The following is an 8,401-nucleotide window of genomic DNA, read 5'->3' on the forward strand; positions in this document are numbered from 1 at the left end:
ATTAGCTGAACACACATAAATCTAGGTGGCTGTGAGCAGACTCTAAGTTTGGGCATGATGAAGATACCTACTAGACCTCAAGGATGCCTTTTATGGTTTTAACACACCTTACTGTGGAACATCAGTGATTTCATCAGTGTTTCAGGATTTTCAAAATCATGCACCCTCACCTGGGTGATCAGTCTTCAGGTTGTGTCTTGGGAACTTGTGCTGTCCAGCAGGTTGTTCCTTTTGCTTCACAGCAATTTTAGCACTTCCAGTGCTTTTCAGCAGCAGCAGCATTTTCCTGATGGCTCTCTTCAGCAGCTCGGTGGCCCCATGGAGTGAATGTCTAGCTAAACCTTGGCACTTGGCCAAGCAGTGGGCCCTCAGTACCCTGTTTTGGCAAATTTCTATGAGCTCCTTATACTTGGCTCTCTTCCTCTTGAATGCCTCTTCCAGCTGGTCTTCTCGAGGCACAGTCAGTCCAGCAGGACCACTTGCCTCAATGATTCTGACACTGGAACCATGTCAGGTCTGAGTGTAGTCATGGCTATGGTGTCTGGGAATTTGAGCCATCACTCCAGGTTGACCTTCAGCTGCCAGTGAGCTGTTGCTGCTTCTCTCCAGCTTTGACAAAAGCAATAAAGCACTTTGCTGTTTGTTTTGCCGTCTGATGAAAGAGATCGCTGCACAGATGGCCTCTGCGATAATCCCCAGCACCTGGTTGTGATGCCACCAATATCTCTCCCAGGGCCTTTGGGCGGCAGCTGAAGATGTGTTCCAAGGATGTTATTCCCTGAATATTCCCTGGCACAGGGGACATATTGGGGCTTCACCCCATGAGGAAGAGTGTGGTTGGGCTTAGGAGGATATTAAGCTAATACTACCATTCTTACTTCAATTGTTTCCAGTACAGCACAAACTCACATGCACTACATCTCACTGATATTAAGAAAAACCTCAGTACAACTGCTTATTTGACTGGCTTCATATTTGTTAGGTGTATTTCTGGGGACCCAACTAAGTTCAGTGTTGAATTCGATGTTGTTTGGATGAGTGATTCTCATATTTTGGATAAAAATATTTCCCCTGTAGTGACTACAGCCTGCTTCACTCTGTTTGGGAAATAGGATTACATTCAGTGCTGTGAAAAAGTATTTGCCCCCTTCCTTATTTGTTAGGGTTTTTTCATATTTGTCACATGTATATGTTTCATCAAACAAATGTTAATACTAGACAAAGATAACCCGAGCATCTCGAAAAGCCAGTTCTTAGATGATGATTTAAGTCATTCCAATTAAACTGCAATTTTAATTAAAATTAACTGACCCCTAAAACTAATAACTGGTTGTGCCACTCTTGGCAGCAAGAACCACAAACAAGTAATTATGATAAGTCTTTCACATTACGGTGGACGAATTTTGGCCAACTCGTCTTCACTTTTAATTCAGCCACATTGGAGGGTTTTCGAGCATAAACGGCACAAACGTTTAAGGTCATGCAGAGCATCTCAATTCAGGCCACTCCAAAATCTTCATTTTGTTTTCTTGGGGGGTTTCAGCCCTTTAGAGATGGACTTACAGGCATGTTTCAGATCACCTTCTTACTGCATAATCCAAGTGACACAAATAAATAGATAAATAAATAAATAATAATGGTGTTTTGCCACGAGCATCCTGTTTTCTCCCAGCTGCAGACCTCAGTGTGAACAGTTTTCGTACAGGTAAAACTTTCATGCTGAAAGATGCGGTTGAGTTTTTCAAACATGATTTTTCAGGGCTGTGATTAATGCAAATGAAATTCCTTTCACCCACCTTGTAAAACTGAAACTGAATCTGCAGAAGTTGGAGAAAAATATGCATTCTCTCTCTTCCTCTCTCTCTTTTTTTGGTTGCTATTCAGGTGAACCTAACGAGCAGTACTCCCAAAATATTCCTTCACAGCCTGGCAGATGTTGGCTGAACAGTGCAGATCTGTGGAGTTCAAGATGTGCCAGCTGACTCACGAGCATGTGAGTGACTCGTCGTGACAACATATCCATCACCGTGCCGGAGCCAAAACAACGCATGTGAAATGTAAATGGTTTCATTGCACAGAAAACACACACAGTAATCTCTCTGGTGCTGCAAAGGTAATAACCTGAAGCGAATAAAAAAAGATTAATTACACAATGTAATGCAATAACTAAAATACTGCTCGTCTTTGAAAATATATTTTTTGCTTTACTGTGGTTATATGCAGGAGGAGATGGCAGTACTCTTTAATGTTGACTTGTTCGTTTGAAAAGAAGTCCTGATGAAACATTTCAGGTTTCAAATCTAGAAAAACAAAAACAACGTCTCTTTGTTCTCGGTCGGCTTGAACACCAGACCCCATCTGTTCTCCAGGGTGAATTATGCCGTCTGTCATTCAAACCAGATCAAACTGAGGTGATTCACATCTGCATCATGAACAAACACGAGGCAACTGATGCAAAAAAAAATACATGTACTTACAAGCACTTTGTTTCTGGTTCCTTACGCAGGAAAATAATGAGCCTGCATACCGAGCGGGAAACTTCACAGACTTCATCCAATCCCAGGTTCCCTCCTTCAAATCTCTTGTAATGCAGATAACAACACTGAGCTCCTCTTCAGTCTGATTTTTATCCTCTGGCAGCATAACTGCAATATATACAGTACCGTGCCATCGTGGCGTGCTACTGGTTTGGATTTTCTCTCTTTATACAAAGTAAGCAATGGGCTTCCTGTTGAAGACGACCTCGTTTTACCTAAAGTGTTAACTATGTTGGCCCAAGATTTGATATTTTATTTTAGCAGTTTCTGGATTCATTAAGCACTCTCCATGATGATTTCTTTCAAGTTTATCTGCATAATTAGCTATTAGCTGATTAGAGTAACTATTTTATTTTAGGGATGTTAAGCTGTATTTTGAGTCTTACAGCCTCCTGGTGATGCTCAAAAGGAGAAATAGAAAATCTCAGTGAAAGATTAATTTTAGGTTGTAATTTTTTCCTCTTCACTGACAATAGGATGGCCAATTTTTCCAGTTAATGCTGCAAGTGAGTCAGAAAACCATCTTTGCTTTTGTAAAATTGCAGGCCGAAAAAACAACTCATAGGGGCTTTAAATTTATGTCTGTATACTGACGTCATTTCAATAATGAGTGTAAAGCCCTGTGTGGTTTGATGGATTCATACAAAGGTTTTTGAGTGATAATTCTGAAGACCCCAGGTGGCTTTGAGATTTGGGCAAAAGTCCTGTATCACACTGAAGGTGTGGAATCAAATCAAATCAAATCAAATCACTTTTATTGTCACGTCACATGTGCAGGTACACTGGTACAGTGAGTGAAATTCTTGTGTGCGAGCTTCACAAGCAACAGAGTTGTGCAAAAATACAATAATGTAAAAAAAAGCAAAATATAAGAATGGCTAAATCTGAAAGTAATAAATATATGTACAATATATAAGAGTATAAGAATTTGATATGTAAGCATTTTTGCTTAAAGGCACTGAAGAAAACATTTACTGACACCTTCATTTAAAGAAAAATCAAGATAAAAACTACATTATATAAAATGTATTAATTATTTAGCTACTTAATCACTCAATGACATGGAAATCAATCTATAACCTTTGTGTAATCTGTTTGGAATTTTTTTTTTCTGGGTTTTTGGTTGATATGCTGTCTCTCTCCTTTAAAATGAATACACCCAAAAAAATTTGAGACTTTGTAAGTGAAAAAATTGAAAGCAAAGAAATTGTTAAGGTTTTTTTTTTTTTTTTTTTTTTTTTTAACATATCTTATCTTTACAAACTGTTGCATCATCTCCCTCTGTATAATCTGTGATTCTCTGAGCTTCTGATATAATACTGGCATGGCAGTAAAAACTGACATGATAATACACTCATGTCTTCATCCCAGCTGCAGCGCCAGGTTACAAAAATCACGAGGTGCTTGCCCTGTAGACATGGCGACTTGCATCAACTTTGTTCTACAATGCTGTTCACCTACACTGTATGGCAGGTATAATGGTGTCCTTAAAGTTAACATTCTAGATAACCGACTGTATCTAGACAAATTGTTGGGGGTTGTAAGTTATCAGCTAACACCAGTAAGTTTGGTTAGCAAGCTGCACCCGTGGCTTTTATGAGCACATTGCACAAACCGACACATAGTTACATTGCTGACTGAGTATAAATGAATGCTAATGCTGCTATGTTCTCAGAGTAAGTATATTTGTGAACAGGCTTGCTATATCATCTGCCAAGGTATTCACATATTCAACATCATAATCAGTTAATGCTGCTTTAAAGCCATCAAAGCCAAATAGTACTCTGAGCATGTAGCTGTGGTCTAAATAAAAGTACCACTGTTATTCTTCCTGCTGAGTTGAGCTGTGTGTTTACTATCAAAGACATAAAGTAGAAACAATTCCATTCCCATTCTTGGGTCTAGCACAAAATGGCCCTCAGGCTACCACAATACACCTGCCATGTTCACATCCTGCAGAAAATTGTGGCGCGATTGACAGCACAATAGGCCGGTGAATAAAAATGGGGAATGTTTTTCTAAACTGTATTTGCAAGAACGTAATTACTATCAAGCAAATCTTTTTATAGCTGGTGTGCTGTTTCTGCACTGCAGTATATTGCAAAGCTGCTACTTTTAGTGAGTGCAGTTCATTCACAGACAAGATCAATGCATTTTTCCATTCTCACTGAATTTGCTTTGTTCTTTTTCTTTTTATTCTACTTAAACACAGCCTTACCTTACAGCTTGCTTTTTTTTGATCAGACAGCACACATGGTAGTCTACAGTTGTGTATGTATGTGTTCTGACAGTGGGGGGGCAAAGTCATCAGGCTGGTAGGATCAAAGCGCTGAGCGCTTACTTTCCCTCTCCAGAAACTCTCAATATTACAGATAAATTACTAAGAAGACGACAAAATGTCTGACCTCCGGTCTCACTTCACACTGTGAGCGTGTGCTGTGCAGACAGCTCAAGGAGCTCAGTTCATTTTATTCAGCTTAGAATATGTGAGGGTGAAATGTCTCAGTTGGAGGCAAATAAAAACATGTCATCTTCTTTGCTTTTTCCTGAGCGGCTGTTTGCTGATTCTGGACAGTTTTCCTTATAAAACCTAAAAAAGCAATGCATGCAACATGAATCCTGCACTTAACACAGCAACACAGACAAAACCAGTGTTCTGATCTCAGTCCACTGAAGCTGTGGCCCTCTCATTCAGCCTGAAATGGCTTCACATTTTTTAAGTGATGCTATGAAATTCTTCAAAGATTTCTCTCAGGATAAATTAAATTTAATTAATGTACCTTTATGATAAATCATAGATTGTATATAAAAGATGGAAGCAGCCACCATAACGTCACCCATTGTTTTTGCCCCCCTTTTTTAAATGAATACTTTTGTTGTTTTGGTTTAGTCCAATGCATAGGAAGAAATTGTAAATAAAAGATGGACATGGTAACCATACCACCCATTGGTTTGTGAAGCCTTATAGAAAGAGTGCAAGAGGTCCAGTTAACCCTTTAAGACCGGTCGGAGCGGGCACACTCCGTTTTGCGTAACTATTTTTAAATCCCTATAGAACTGGAACCACGTAAGCTAGCACAATAATTTTTTTTGCATATGAAATCGGAGGAGTTGTACTTACATGTTATGCCATCAGTTTGTCCTAGATCACGGTTTCCTTCCACATATAGCTTTACAAAAATTGCATAAAAAGCACTTGCAGCAACAAAAACATAATAATCCATAAACACGCTTTACCGATCCGATCAGCTGTTCGTAAAACTTCCTATGTTGGAACAGATGTCAGCGCGAACTATCGCATGTCCGCCATTACCTGCCCAAAACCGGAAGTGATGTAATTTTTCGCAGAAAATGTAGTTTTTTACCTTCAGGGCCTTATAAGCCTATTATGGTGTTTTTAAAAGTCATGTTTGACTTTATGCTTTTCTATATAGTTTCTGGGATGCTCAAATTGCACTGCTGGAAATAGTTTATTTTGATGCACATGCTGTTTTTTTTGCAAATTTGCATTTATATATAATATTATAATATTTATTTTCGTTTTTCCTGCAGTAAATAAAAATTTGTGTATCTCAAAAATAAAACTATGAAGACACTCCAAATACATTTCCTGTTGTTGGAAACTATTTTGTGCAACTTTTTCGTATTTACAGTTTTGAGGGATAAACCTCTTAAATTTCTCTAACTAGAAATATATGTAAAAAAACAAAAAAACAAACAAAAATGATTTTCATTTTTTTGTAGTTCATTGCACTTTTTTGCAATTTATGTAGTTACTATGCACTTAATGCATACATATTATTAACATTTGGGCTATAATGGTTGCATTAATGTATAACAACTTAAAATGCTCGTAAAAATGGCACTGCAGCATGTAAAAATATACAGATAAGCTTTCACCCATCTCTTTCTTCTTTGAATTTGAAGTGGTGTCGGAATTTCCAACTAATAAATGGATTCCTGCCTGTGCACTGCTTGCTCTGTTGTGCAGGATTCGGGTCCATTGTGTAACTGACACCACCAACATTAACAGGGCGCTTACATTGGAGCCTCTTATTCTCTTTCCTGTTCTGTTTGGGTTTCCGGCAATGCCTTTAATTACCAAAATTAAAGAGGGGATAGAGAGGGGATAGCCTAACATCTGAAACAGGGAAAGACCGCCTTGTAATCCATTTTTCAACAAAGTAACTGTATTCTAATTATCACCTTTTAAAACTGTAACTGTAACGGAATACAGTTACTCATATTTTGTATTTTAAATACGTAACACTGGTACATGTATTCCGTTACTCCCCAACACTGCTAACATGTAACATGTAAAAATTGTGCATGTTAGCATTTTAATGTGAAAGATTTAGCTTACTGTAAACACATTACTGAGCTGCTTATGTGAAACAAATATGCAATATACACTTTGCATAATTGTGACCTATTTGTGTTTGTTCTTAAAGGCAAACTTCCAGACTAATTTGAATGTCTTGCCATTTCATTTCATTTTTTTTTTTTTTTCTGTTCTCAAACTGATCTCCCTGTTGGAGCTCAGTCTGGGGGGAGTTATTTTTTTCTCCTTGTCTTTCCTCATGTTGTGCTTTTCCATGTTATACCCCTCTGACCTGTCTTCCCCATGTGATGTTTGTGTAATGTATGTATGGTCGGATGGGTAAGACGGCGCTGGCACGGCTGGCAGCCTTAACCCAATTTCCCTCGGGATGAATAAAGTATAATCAATCAATCAATTCATAACTTCATAAATTCATAACTGCACCCCATTCGGGCACAGTCAGACAGAGTAATGGTTTTAGATTTTGTTTGCCTTACTTTGTCTTTGTGTGTGTGTGTTCTTGCCACACATTTGCCACTTTCTGATCCCCGTTGTGCTCGTTCTGTCTTTTTTGCTCTGCTGGTGAGAATGTATCACTATGGCTGAGTGCACCAGCCATCTACGGTTTAATGTCCTTGATCCCACCTTTTTAAACATACAATATTCATGTAAACTGAATGGTAATGAAAGAATTCCTGCAGGACCTGCAGCAAATGTCTTCATGCAGTAAATTAGCATTACTATACTGAGGTTACATATCAAAGTAATTAACGAACAGCCCATCACTGGCACCCTTTCAAGGCCTCTGGTCTGCTTTGTCTACTTTGTCTGAGTGACATTTTGCAAGAACTAAAACAGATTAAACATTTTCTCCCAACACAATTGGAGGCAAAGCTTTCAGAGTTTGTGAGGTTCTTGGAGGAGGATTCACTTTCACCACGTTTTTCTTCTTCAGTGAAAAAAATAAAGAAAAGGAGAAAACAACAGCTCTTTGTTTGGGATGACAAGCGTTGACAACAACTAACAAAAGCATCTTCATGACAGGTGAAAAAAGCAAAAATGGGTCTTACTTTTGTGGAATGAGTTTACCTTGTGTGCCTTATATCCATATTAGATTTAACTCGATAACATGCGGATTTAATGGAATCCATATAACACATATAGGACAATAAACTGCATCACCTATAGATGCTGACATGAGATATTTGACTCTAGATCTTAAAAGCTTTCTATAAACAAACGCTGAAGAGGACAGACTGACAGGATGAATAGAGGTACATAGCTGGAAGTGAACTCAGACACAGAGAGCACAGCACAGGCTGTATCCATGACACTGCCAAGAATACTGGAATTAATATTGTATGAGAGTGTCTTCGATATATACAGAGCTGCTTTTATGTGCCTGTATTTAAAAATTTTTGAGGTATAACCCTAGCTACTTTAACCCTAACCTTCTGTTTTGGAGACTAGAGCACCTTTCTTGGAAAGAAATTAAAAGATTCTCATCTAATATGAGTTGATTGCCTACCAGTCCTTAGACCAC

The sequence above is a fragment of the Pelmatolapia mariae genome, linkage group LG22, assembly GCF_036321145.2.
Source record: "Pelmatolapia mariae isolate MD_Pm_ZW linkage group LG22, Pm_UMD_F_2, whole genome shotgun sequence".
Lineage (NCBI taxonomy): Eukaryota > Metazoa > Chordata > Actinopteri > Cichliformes > Cichlidae > Pelmatolapia > Pelmatolapia mariae.